The sequence below is a fragment of the Vulpes lagopus genome, chromosome 10 (assembly GCF_018345385.1).
Source record: "Vulpes lagopus strain Blue_001 chromosome 10, ASM1834538v1, whole genome shotgun sequence".
In the NCBI taxonomy this organism is placed as follows: Eukaryota; Metazoa; Chordata; class Mammalia; order Carnivora; family Canidae; genus Vulpes; species Vulpes lagopus.
The window spans coordinates 17,397,163-17,411,446 of record NC_054833.1 but is presented as its reverse complement, the minus strand read 5'-3'; the positions used below and the strand labels follow the sequence as shown (position 1 = coordinate 17,411,446).

At 37.2% G+C, this 14,284-nt stretch overlaps 1 pseudogene; it reads left to right on the top strand.

Annotated features, from left to right (window-relative positions):
• Positions 1-225: 225 nt before the first annotated feature.
• LOC121499449 lies at positions 226-920 on the top strand (annotated as a pseudogene).
• Positions 921-14,284: the final 13,364 nt, after the last annotated feature.

The window sequence follows — 14,284 nt, the reverse complement described above, 5'->3', positions numbered from 1 at the left end:
GACTGACCATCAGCTTAGAATGTTCTCTTATCTACTGATCTCCCTTCTATCTGGGGTCTCTTCCTCCCATGTGCTATTTGTCATGTACTTCTTTACATTGACTGTGTGCCCTAGAACATTCACAATTGTCTGATTTAAAATATTGTGTCCTGGGTGGGGTGGGTGCTGAGTAGCTATGCTGGCAGCTGGGCGAAGCTAAGGTTTGGGGTTTGGTGGGCTGAAGAGGCTCTTCACCAGGCAGATGGCTTGTAGGTGGCTGGAAGTAGGGGCCTCCATGTGCCAGTGGTCACTCCAGGACCAGGAACAGATGGAGGAGAATGAGGTCAGCCATCTAGAGACCTCTTGTGGGGCCCTCAGCTCCAGGCACAGCCATTTCCAGAGAAGGCTGCCGCTTGAGAGCAGTAAGCCTCAATCCCTGGGCAGGGCCCCCCTAGAAATGCCTGGAAACCCCAGAGCCAGGGCCTCCAGGCTGTTGCTCACTCAGTTAAGAACGCCTTAGGCGGTATGACCCAGAGAATCCAGGAGTCCTGCCAAAATGGCTCCAAGTAGCCTGTGGCAACCCTCCAAGAGCCCGGAGGAGCAGAAGAGGAGCACAGAGGGACAGTAGCACTCCACTCACAGCCTGGGCCAGAACAGCCCTTGGGTGTCTGGAGCTACCCTTCCAGCTCAACCCTGGGCTTGTGGATGGGGGATTATCACACAACTCTGTCCAGACAGGCCCACATGCCTACCCTCTGCAAGGGGCTGATTTCCAGAGCCCCTACTCTGTGACAGAGCCCTCCTCCCCCAGTGAATCCAATAGTGACCTAGAGCCTGTGAGAGCTAGAGTTCAGCACCTCCAGTTGCTGTCTCAAGAACTGGCTGAGGCCATTGTGGCTGAAGGGAGAGGCCACATGACTGTTTCTCTCATTTGTGACTGAGGACAATGCCCTCCTTCCAAGCATCCTTCGGGGGGTCTTCTTCTCCTTCATTCTCCTCATGCATGAACATGTGCAAAGACAGGATTTTTTTCTAGAAAACCCCATAGAGCTGATGAACCCAGCAGAGTAGGAAGTGTGCAATTCTTACCTGCCTGGAGCCAGAGCCACTGACCTCACTGACACCATCATTAACTGAATATACCAAGCCCCCAAGTAAATGGAGCCACTTGCCAGCTCCATATTTTGCAGGGAAGACTATGGTGTCCTCCACTTTCCCTGCTTTGAGCCTAGTGAGTGGTCAGAAGTGAGCTCTGTATTCCAGGAAGCAAGCCACATCTGACCAACCACCCTGCATTCATATTAGGATCTATGCATCCCTGTCAAGTTGCTGAGGAAGCCCCAGTAGTCAGCAGTGCCCTTGGACCACTGCTAACAAGGGCCCACTGGGGGCTGCTCAGGGTGCTGCTCTTCTGCTCCAGCCACATCTGGTCATGCCAGTGACCCCCAGCCTGGCCTGAGAGGGACTTGGGGAGAGAAGTGGGGCAGTTGTTCACTCTACTCCCCTTCTGGGCTTAGAAATTCATCCCATACTTCAGCTTTGTTGCTGTCTCACTTGCAACATGAAGCACAAGCAACAGAAGGTATTGGGGAGCTCTGAACTGTGTACGCAGTAGTGAGATCTTTGAGGAATCATCCCCTTTATTGCCAGGGCCCAGGCTCTAGGGACCCAGCTCCTGTCCCTGCTCCCTCCACCAGAGCCCTACAAGAATAGATGGGAGAGATTTCCAGGCCCTAAGTCCTAGGCCCTTAGGCACCTATTTATACTCAACACAGGCACAGGGTGCTATGCCTGTGCAAAATGGGGGGAGGGGTAGCACCTTTCAGTAGTGATTTCTGCCCTCGGTAATTTATTTAAGAAATCTGCTTTAAAAAAAAAAAAAAAAGAAAGAAAGAAAAAGAAATCTGCTTTGTCATTTTATTGGAAAGAAACTAGCATGTGACTTCCTTAGATAACACTGCTTTTTCATAATAAAGACTCTTCACTTATAAAAATTAAATAAATAAAATAAAACAAAACACTCTATTCTATTGTCAGTAAATGTGGCCCAATTTTTGGTTGAGAAAACATGGTGACTGTACATATACCCACTAATGATTGTATCACTCGTCTCTCAACCAAAGCTTATGTTCGTGACTTGAGTCTGTCCTTGGTATGACATTGTACTATGCTGACTCTGTTCCTCTTTGCAAAAACAAAAACAAACGAAAACAAAAACAAAAACAAAAAAACTGAGAGGACATGTGTAAGAAAAGAGCATGTGTTTCAGGGACAAATTTGCCCTTGAATCCATTTTCATCACCTGCTAGATTTTTTCCCTATCCCAGCCATTTAACCTCTCCCTCTATTGCCTAGAGATAGTATTCCTTCCTCTCACCAAAATAGCATTTAAATGAGATTACATGTTTATGACTACTCTTGGTCCTTAACACTTAGTGAGTACTCAGTATATGGTAGGGATTATTGTGGATAACAATATTATTATAAGTTCCTTATGTAAATGCAATGATCTTTCTGTTCACTATCATAGTTTATCTCACTAGGTCTCCTCTTAAAGTATTGGTCACTATTTCTGTGAAATGAATTTATGGTTAGTGGTATTTTGTGTGAAAGTATTTGTCAGCCATGTGTGACCATCCAGTAGTTCTTTTCCCAATTCGCTGGGCCAGAAACTTCAGGGATGGCTATGTATATGCACCCCACACATAAATTCTAAAGTGAAGTCTGGTTTAAGAACAGCCAAGCCAAAGGTTTGAATAGGGTTTAGAAGTAATATCTAAAGAAATTTTGCTTTCCCTTCATGATAATTTGCAGGGATCTTCAAGGAAAGTTACAATGTCGGTTTTTGGAATTTGAAACCTGGCATATGAGATATCCTAGGCAGGAGCATTTCTAAGCAATAAAGAGTAAAAAGAGTGTTGTGCAGACTCTGGACCCCCCCACACAGGTTACTTTATGCTAGTAACATCTTGGGACAATAAAGAGTAAAAGCACCTTCTATGCATGTATCCTCATGGTGGTCCAAGTGGGAGTTTTGCCTTAACATGCAGGCCCACCAAAGCTCAGAAGCCCATTGCTGTTTGTCTGAGGTAGATCCTACTCTTTGCTTTTCTCTGAGCCACCACTTGGGAGAACTACCTCCTTTATCCTAGCCCTCACTGTCTTAAACATGGTTGCCTTAACATCACCGGATCACTCAAGGCTTCCTTCTGAGTTTGCTTCATTGCAAAACATTACCCCATTGTGAACTGTTGGCAGCCTGTCATTCTTCTCACCCTAGAACCCAATTAAGAAGAAGTGGAAGAAATGAAAGTAAGGGTGATGATGATGTCTGGATTTCACCCACCACGGATTTTATAAAATATGTTATTTATTTATTTGAGAGAGAGAGAGAGAGAGAATGAGCAAAGGGGGAGAAGGGGCAAAGGGAGAGGGAAAAGCAGACTCCCTGCTGTGCAGAAAGCCTCATGTGGGGACTCAATCCCAGGACCCTGAGATTATGGCCTGGGCTGAAAGCAGATGCTTAACCAACTGAGCCACCCAGGAATCCCACCATTGATTTTGTAATTAGCTCTAGAACCATGCATAGAATCATTGTATGTATTTGGCCCATTGTATTTTCTATCTTCCTTTATAAAGTGCTCTTCAGACTATACATGGATGTGTTTTCTAAAATCCAATCTGATATTCTGAATGATTCTGGACATGACGCCTCAAGTCATATCCAAGAAAAAAGAAAAGTTGTATCTATGAGCAATTATCCATCTAAATTGAAGAGAGGTGAGAGATGAACTCAGGGGATAGAGAAGATGAACCTGAGTAGCCTTTGCTTACCTCTGCGATAAATAGCAAATCCTGCCATTTTGAATAGTTTTACTTGCACAATTAGTTTACAATTACCTGGAAAATCTTTTAAAAAAATAATCAAGCTCTTGAATGATTTTGCATTAATTTCTCTTGATGACTCATAAGTGCAAGAATATTTGCATTTCAGATGCATAAAAATGCAAATCACATCTCTATCTCTTTTTAATCACCAAAAGGCTTGTTTATGATCATAATTTTTTTCAGTATCATTCTAACTGTAATACACCATTAAGAATGTCACACAGAACATTTACAATGTATTCTAGAAAGGAAATCTGGGATTAATGCATTAGTGCCTCTGTATTATGTAGGTAGAAATTCAGAATACATACTTGAAAAATGAGTGTATGCTTCAAAATTAAGGATTAATTAATCAATTCATTCATTTATTCACTCACATCCATTTCACAAATATTTATTGACAAACTCCCTATGAGCAAGGTACTGTTCTAGCTGGATTTTATCAAGATATAGGACAGACAAGGTTTCTCTTCTCACAGAGGTTACATTTTAGTGAGGAAAGTGGTCAAAATAAATAAGCAAACAAAATATCAGGTTTAATTAATCCAACAAAAAGGCCTTTATTTTAACTCAAAACTCACCATGTCCAAGTCATAAAAATATGTTTTTAAAGCTAGTTTTAAACACTCTCTCCATGTAAAATTGTTCATCTCTTCTGTTTTTATAGAAAAGTCACTTAGCTCTGAAATATTAAAAGGAGGGAAAAGTCATGAAAAATAAAAAAAAAAAATGTTGGAATAATTGGTATTAGGCAAACTCTGGTGGAAGAAGCTCCTTTAATGGTCTTCTGACATCAGGGTCATCCAGGTCAGGAATCAAACACCTTTTCTCTTGTTCACTGACTGCTCTCCTTACCCATTTCATCACACACACTTACTCAGGTCACCCAAGTGGTTACCAATCTCCTTTGTTCTCATTTTCTAAGAGGGTACTTCTTTGTCCCTGATGACTCAAAAGAAGTCAATTATTTTTGACAACTGCGGTCTACAGAAAAGCAGAGATGATGGAAATGTTCAACACCTGGAAATACCTAGATTCCAAGTTGGGATTTCTAGCTTTGGTCAGTTAAAATCTATCTTATTTATATATTGGATTTTTTAGTGAGAAACATCAGTCATATAAATGAATGCCAAACCAATTCTCAGAAGGAAATTGCTTTGATATGCTCCACCCTTAATCAATGAAACTAGTATTAGATATTTGCTTTTCATATCAATAAGGTTTAAGTTCATTTTAAGGATATGTGTTCCTCTATTTCAGCCAAAATTCTTTTCCTGTTAATCTGAACCAAATATCCCAACTGTGAGTGTAGCAGTTTTTAAGTCTTTGCAACTGATTTAAAAACTAAACAGACACTTGGGTATTTAAGAGGCAAAAACCTTTTTTTTGGAACTTGTAGGAGCTACTTATATAAAGTAAATAGAATTTTAAAGGAACAACCTTATGCCTAACACAGAGGTACCTTTAAAAGTAATAACATCAATATTAGTACAAACAATATGCCCATTTCTCTACAGTCTATATTTTGAAGACCACCAGTGGTAACTTGTAGTAGTCATATGTAGTCAACAGGCAGTGCTGAAAGATGGGAACAGGACAACATGTGGTACTTGTCCATGTCCTGTAATACTGTAATTACCTGCTATCATCCTGTGTAGGTTTGTCTTATCCTGGTAGTGAAAGATGTCTTAATAGAACATCAGCAGACTCCTTGATGCAAGCCAGGCATAATCAAGCAAGATCAGACACAGGGAACAACAAGATAAGGCAGAGAAATTGAAGGCACAGATTACATAGATGGTTCTCTTTAGAGGTACAAGATGACTTTAATGTTCCCTTCTGAATATATGAAGGGTATGGAAAACATTATTCCTAGATTCCTTTCATACCACAACCTTTGTGCTTTTGTGTATATAGATGGTCATTCAGTGTTTAGCCTGGTGACAGTAACCTTCCTTAGAGAAACGGACATAACTGATACATTTTTTAGTCACCTGTGTGACTTGTACAATGCCTGGAAAAAAATTCTTGTCAAACTATGATGATGATGAGGTGAGTTAATTATAACAAATGTGAAGTTACTATTTATAATGAAGTCACTTTTTCATGAGAATAGGCACTGGTATATTATGCTGATGTTTTTTGGTTTTATTTAGTCTCTATTCTATGTATCCATTGACACATTTATTCAAACACCTTAGCCTTTCCATGTTGTTGGGCTCTTTGGTCAGGAAAATCAAATGTATTTGCCTATCTGTGGGCTTACATAACAGACGTTCCCCATAAACAAAGAGCATTGTACTATTATGTATTTGTGCAACTACCAATTTAGAATCTGAAGTTTCTCTTTTGATTTTTTTTTTTTTTTTTTTTTTTTTTGGTGGTGCCTCTTCTGGTACTCATGAAATTCTGTAAACTTAGGAGAATTACATATATAAAATTCAAATCCTTGGAAAATGTGCTGGAAGAGAACAAGGAAATTTGACAATGATTAGTATATGAACACCATCATGTTATTTTCTGTAAAAATAAAAGTACCTTCTAGGATGTCATTTGATAAGTTTCCTCTTCTCTAGAAAATCTTCCCTGATACCCCAGCTGCTGCCTCCACACACATGCATATCTCTGCCATACACTCCTGGCTCAGTTGTGTTCTTTTCTAAACTTTTCTACACTGCATATTGTGTGGGTCCTTATCATACTATGTACAACATGGTGTGGTTATCTGTTTATATGTCTTCTAATTGACTATAAACACCTCAAGTGAAAAGACCAGAGCTTATTCATATGTAAATCCTTTGTTTTTATCACATGCTTATAACACAGTAAGCTCTCAAGAGATGTGTGTTGCATTGAATTGAAATGACTTTCACTTGGGTTCACCAGTAGACTTCTCATTGCTTATCCAACTTACTCAGGGGATAAGTGTTTGTCTCATTTTCATTTGCAACCTGGTGATGATCTGGACTACTGTCAATCATCATGGAACACAAAAAAGCAAACTGAGCTATGATGAGCCAAACCAACTATACATAAGATATTCTTATTAGCAAAGAGTCCAGGCCATCAGACCAGTTAATTATAGACTATGATTATCATGGAAATGGGGTTATGACTTTGACATCAATCATCTTGCCAAATACTTCCTTTCACTTGAAAAATATTTATGATACAGCAAAGTATTTTGGTTTACATTTAAAAATGAATGACAGAAAGGATAAAATTGTCTGAATAATTCCAGGCAAAATTATTTTTAACACCAAATTTCTCTACCAAGATTTTGTTGTTGTTAATTCATCCTTCTATTCTCGTTGCTGGTACACAATAAATGCTCAGAGTAACTAGAATTCATTAAGAGTGTACAATATGCTAAAACCACAGGTACCACCTAACATTAAATTTCATACCATTAAATCTGTCTCAAAAATCCTCACAATAGTCCTTTGAGATAGGTGAGTTTATTATCTGAGTCTTAAGAAGATTAAAGTAACTCAGTGAAGGTTAAGAATAGGTGCTATTATTTTAATCATCACTGTCTATAAATATTTGTTGAATAAATGGTCAAATGAATTTTGATCAAGCATATGCTTATTTTAAATAATACAGTATAATTTTTCTTATTCCATAGGTATTTTTTGATCATTTGAGAAAAAGTAAGCAAAAAAAAAAAAAAAAAAAAAAACCAGAATGGAAAGATGGGGGACCTGAGTGGCTCAGTCAGTTGAGCAATAGGTTCTTGATTTTGACTCAGGTCATGATCTCAGGGTCATGAAGTCAAACACCCCCCCATCAGATGATAGGCAGGCTCAGTGGGAAGTCTGCTTGAGTTCCTCTCTGTCTTGCTCATCTCTTCCCCCTGCTCATGCACTCTTTCTCTCTCTCTCTCTCTCTCAAAACAAAATAAATAAATCTTAAGAAACATAGAAGGGAAAGAGATGAAAAGACAGGACAGACAGTAAAAGAGAGATGGAGAAAGAGAAAGAAAGGTGGAGAGAGAGAGAATAAAAATTGTAAGCAAGAAATGGTGCCTGTGGTGTAACAAATTAAGTTATTCTAAATTAAGTACCTTAATTTAGAAAAATGAATGGTATACTTATTGACTATTTGAAGGAAAACTAGCTAATATGACATCTCCCCCCCACCATGTTTATTTGATATAAAAAATATGTTCTGCACATTCTTTAGTGATTCTTTCCTTTTGGAGGTCTTTGGTTATGGAAATATGTCTTAAAACTTATATTACTGTGAACATGCAGAAAGCCCAACAGTAAAAAATAGTGGAATTTTGTTTTGTAAACAGCGAAGAATCATCACTGTGTAGGTCATTTTACTTCCTGTTGGCATCTGGGGTGTTTGCCTATACAACTACATGAAGAGCAAAAATATGTGCAGAACCTTCCTCTCAGCAGTCTAGAAAAAAACAAATGGAAAGGAGATCGTCTGTAGCAGAAAGAAGAGATAAATATTCCTAAAAACAGCAGACAATAAATATGAGTGAAAGAATAAACAAATGAATTAAAATCACCTGTAGTTGGGGAGGAGTCACCCTGCGTGGAGAATAGCACTATTCGGGGACTAGTAATCCTTGTGTTTTCCTTGAGCTAGTTCCATGAAACTGGGCAAAACAGAGGCACCATTTGCCTCATGGTAAAACATTACAAATAACATCTGCCATGTTTATCCCATTGGTTGTTTTTTGGAATTACATGACTAATAAACATGGGTGACATTTATGAAAATCATTATAGACTAGATAGTTTACAGTTCATCAGTATAAAAATAAAATAAAAATAGCATAGGAGACTAGGTATTTATTAACAGGTAATAAATTAAGTATTAATTAGGATAGTATTTTGTCTCATCTAAAAGTATAGTTTTGGTAAGTAGAAATCCCTCAGGGCTGAATATTTCTTTAATTAATGACAAGAATTCAAAATGTTAACTATTTAAGTACATCCAGTGGCTTCCCTTTTCTTTGTGGTATTGCCTTGTTTATGCCTCTGATTTATCTCCCATCCCACTTTCAGCAGACTAGGCACTCTAATGCCATCTTGTTTATGGGAACTAATAAAAGAAAATTCTTTGCAATGGGAGATTTGCTTTATTTAAATGCAAATTAAAACTATATTCTTTCAGTTACAGGCCAAAGATTATAAACGCATGCTGTTTAACAATTTCAGGCAAAAGTAAGAATGCTTTTCCTTCCCATAATCTAATGAAATTGATTTAGTTCTTGTAAAATGCTGTAACTAATTGAGCTGTGACATTTATACTATCTTATGTACGTTTTATGCTGCTTCTTAAGAGATGGTAACGTTTACTTAAGAAATGGAAAAGTCTAAATTGCTAGACTAGTAAAGAAATTGAATTTGAAATTTCAGGAGACAGGAGTTCCGTTTTACTGTTCAACTGCTACGACCAAACAATTAAGAGTCGTTTTTCTGCCCTCTTCGATGTACCTGTAAAAGAATTAGTAATACTTACCTCAAAAGGACCCTCTAAGAATCAATACGATAACTTGCTAAATGGATTTAAGTTTTAGAGAATCAAAAAAGGGAGCCTAGTCAGTCTCTGGAACCAGATAGTGCTGATTTCCTTCCCTTGAAGCTCACGTTAGAAATCATCAGAGTTCAAGGAAAGGATTCAGAAATTAAAAAGAGCGGAAGTAAACACCTAGACCCTAAAAGGTAATGACCTCTAGAAAGCTCAGAGTTGTATGTCCCTAGGCAATGTGATTAAAGAAAATGAAATGGGCCAAGGATTAAGTGAAAAATGCCTAAGTGTATTTTTTTTTCCTGTTCCCATCCTAGGATTCTAAATAGAATATGATCCTCAGAGAGGGAGAAACTCCAAGTATATCCTTAAATAATTGCTTCTGACTGACTTTGGGACCAACGGGAGAAGATCTCTTGGCACGACAAAACAGGAACCCACAGCAATCGTATTGATGTAGTTTTGGGATATAGGTGAGGTTTGATGGGGTGAGGTCTGAAGTCAATGACCAAGAAATAATTCTTGAGATGTCTTTGGTGCAGACTGGTGGTTTTTATTAATGCACAGGGACAGATCCAGTGGGCAAGAAGAGCTGCTACCCCAAGGCTTGTGAAAGGTGGCTGATTATATACCTGCAGATTTGGGGAAGTAAGGAAAAGAGAGGTTTCAAAAGGATTTTCATATGCTAAAGAGGACCTACAAGATACTGGAGGCCTTGTCATTGTCAATTTAAAGGAGCAAGGCATTAACATTAAGACATTGAGAATTTCCTGAGGAGTATCACACCCGTCCCATCCAAGGGGGGGTTGTTTATGGGGTGTCAGCTTATGCTTTGTCTTTAGCGAGTCCTCTGCTCCCCGTCAGTATGATGACCCAGTCAGTCACTCCTCACCTTTGTCTATTTTATATCTCCTACATAGAGGTAAGGTTTTGTTGTTACTTATGTTACCATGGGTAGTGATTGAATAGAAGGGATTATCCCTACCTGTGCAGTGTGGATAAGATTATTTAATGTCAAATTTAAAAATTGATGTAAAACTTGAAGAACACACTCAGAATCCAATTTCACAGAAGGGTGACATACAATATAGTGTTCCCTACAGTTTATTCAAGTTCCATTTTTGCTAAGAGGTCAATTTTACAGAGAGTCGATTATGCAATAATTAGAGAAAGCAAGGTATTTTCTTTCTTTTACACAAGTAATTTGTGAAAATGTTAAAAAGATGGGACAGATTCAGTAAAATAATGCTCTTCCAAATTGCCTGGCCCACCACAAACAACTTTTCTAAGCAATTCTGCTTTATATTTTTATATGACAAAGATTCAAAGTCTAATAGAGTGGGATTTCTTTTTGTGGTCTTTCCCACAAAAATAGTTGAAAATTTTGAAGTTTTAAAGATTCCATTGTCACCTAACTCTGTACCTAAAAAGGAAACAAGAATGGCATTCCTAATAACCACATTATACGGTGTAAATAATTAATAGGAGTCTCTATTCCAATCATTCTGAGAACAAATATCTTGAATAAGAATGAGGAATATTTCCCAAGTGTTTTCCATTCTAATGTTTAAAGGGATTTGTGCCTGTTCTGAAAGTTAATGCATTGATTACCAATTGAGCAAAACATCCTTTTGCAGTAAATAGTAACTGATAAGAGCTAAAGAAGCAAATAAATGCCTCAAGAAGCTCATTCAGGCAAAAGAAAAGAATAAAAGAACTAAGATTTCCTGTAAAGCCACTATTGGGCTAGACACACATACTATTTGATAACTCTCTTTGTAACCCAGTGAGTTAGGTATTATTCCCCACCCCCAAATATTTATCCCCCACCCCCATACATACCACCACCAATTTTCCTGAGGAGGACCTAAAAGTCAGAGAGATTAACTTGCTTGATTTTCATGAGGTGGGCCTGAAAAAAAGATCTAACTTAAAGCCCAGGTTTCTTGTTTTTTTTTTTTTTTTTTTTTTTTTTTTTTTAAGATTTTATTTATTTATCCATGAGAGACATAGAGAGAGAGGAAGAGACATAGGCAAAGAGGGAGAAGCAGGCTCCATGCAGGGAGCCCAACATGGGACTTGATCCTGGGTCTCCAGGATCAGATGCTGGGCTGAAGGCTGCACTAAACCACTGAGCCACCCTGGCTGCCCAAAGCCCAGGTTTCTATGTAGTTAGCTTTTGGACATTTAGGACCAAATGACGTTGAATATAAAATAGGAAAAAAATGTTATAGGAAAAATATTAGCTCTTATTTTCACTTTCATGTAGTAGTTCTATAATTCTTGGTAAGAGGGTATACAGAACCAAAAATAATATCCTGTGTTATAGCATAGATTTTGGATTTTTCAATATACGAGTGACAATTGTATCTTTAGCATGTTCTAATTGAGGAAACATTTCTGAGCAGACGTTTACATTTTTTTACACTGAAGGTCAGCCGGGAATTCACTAGAATTTGCCTGTTTAGACATTGCCCCTATAAGCATGGCAACACCATTTCTTGCTGCTCTGACTCCTTTTATTATACTGCATGACTAAATTAGATTAACCTTTGCACCTTTGGCAGCTCAAGTTAATCCCCGAACTGCCCTGAAGATGAGGAGGATCTGGGGCACAAGGACTCTCCTTGACCAGGTTGAGATAGAAAATTATATCCAAGTAAAATGAACAGCCAGAGAGAAAAACATAAGCATGTGCATAAAAAGTCACCTTTCACTCGACCTGAGGCAGGAGGTTGAAGACACATGAGAGCTGCCTGTAACATTCAAATGAGCTACGATAAAAGTGGTTAGATCATATAGAGGCAGCGAGGGTGGTTATTAAGGTGTCCAGTACCCCTACTGATAATTGCAAAAGAAGCAGACTGGCAGACTGGCAGAAGTACTTGATGGGTACCCATTACTTCCTGGAAAAAACAAGGCATAGTGGGAAACTCAAAAAATGCTGATTCAAATTTACATTTTGATTCAAGAATTCCATAGATTACTCAGGACTCACCACAGTAAGTGCAGTTACCATGTTACCATACAACCTTATTACAATATTATTGACTATATTTCCTATGTTGTACTTTTCATCTCTGTGACTTATTTACTTAATAACTGGAAGTTTGTGCTTCTTAATCCCTTTTTTCTATTTCACCCATTCCACCTTCCTCCTGGCAATCACCAGGTTGTTCTGTATATTAAATAAGCAATAATTTACATGTGTATATATGTATATATATAAGATATATGTGGTCACATTTAATAATATAGTATCTGATGATATAGAAATGCATATGTGTTATGTATAATACATTATATATTATATATTATTTATATTTAAACATAAGTTCAGTCACAATAGTATTCTATATCTTAAACCACTGGTTAATTCTTGATTTTGATATAAAGAGCAGTTGAAGTAGCATAAATACTCTAGAACATAGTAAACATGGATAATTAACAGGAAAATATTAAAACCCAACTAAACAGAAAAAAAAGTAGATGACAAGAAATATATATATCATTAATATTTATGAGAGTCATAATCATTCAATATATGATAAGTGCTCAATAAAGGTGTGCTTAATGAATGTTTGAATTAATGAATTCAATACATGTGGTGAATTAATTTTCAATGTTTGCATTTAGTATACCATAAGAATTCATATCTTTTGAAAACACTCTAGGTGGTAATATTTATTCTACTGAAACGTTTGTTAATTGGTTAAGTAGAACGTATACACTCCTAATTTAACCAGAAGCATAGTTTTTAATAGTCTGTTTATGAAAAATAATTTGGGATGTTACTTATTTAAAAGAGAAATATGAAATTATGAATGTCTTGATTTCATTTTAATTATTTCAAAGGAAGAAAGGAAAAGAATGCAGGGAAAATGTGAATCTCTTTATGGCTTAATTAAACGTTATAGTATTATTGCAAATCCACTTTCCATGATTTTCTCAAATCTTGCAATTATAGAATTGTTTTGGGTAGTCATACAGAAATGATTAAAAGAGTAGAAAAGAAGATCAATAGGAAAAGATTAAAGGGACTGTCATTTTTCAGCCTAAGGAAGAGAGAGAAGGCTGAAAGACTTCAAATATATGGGTTTTAAACATTGGATGGTGATTAGTTGCTATTAATTTATGTCACCAAAAGAGGAGACGAAACATGTAAGATTGCATTATGAAGAATTTAGATTACACACCAAGAATATTTGACTTTGAAAATGAAGAACTAAGGAATGCTATTTGTTTTGGAATTCAACAATGACGTTTGCAATTGAGTATAAAATTTCCTGAGCAAGACGTATGGATTTTCCATGCACTCTCTTTTCCTATGAAACTTAACAGGACACATGTCCATTACACAAAACTTGAAAGCACAGAACATAAAACAAAAAGTCACCTTTCTAGGCATCCCTCTAAAGAATTCATGTTAGCATCACATATTTATTGTTCTTGCAAATATTTGTCAACGTATTGATATATTTGTGTGTCTGTTTTTTTATATGTGTGCTGATAAAATTTAACAAAATTTAACAAAATCAAAACTTTGATTTAGTAAAAATCAAAAAACAAAACTGCCAAAATCAAATAAAAAAGAACATAAATAACTTCTGTTGTAATACGTATTCCCTTTTCAATTAACATAACTTTGAAGGAGTTTCTCTCATCATCTATTGCTTTTGAAAACATAACATTTCAGAAGCGCCTGAGTGGCTCAGTTGAGCTTCTGAATCTTGATTTTGGCTTAGATCATAATCTCAGGGTCCTGGGATTGAACCACGTATAGGTTCTGTGATCAGGGGAAGTCTGTTTGAGAGTCTCTCTCTTGTTTTCTCCATGCCCCTTCTCCGTTCTCCTTCTCTCTTAAATAAATAAATAAATCTTTTTAAAAATGAAAGCACAACATTTCTTTACATGGATAGGCCAT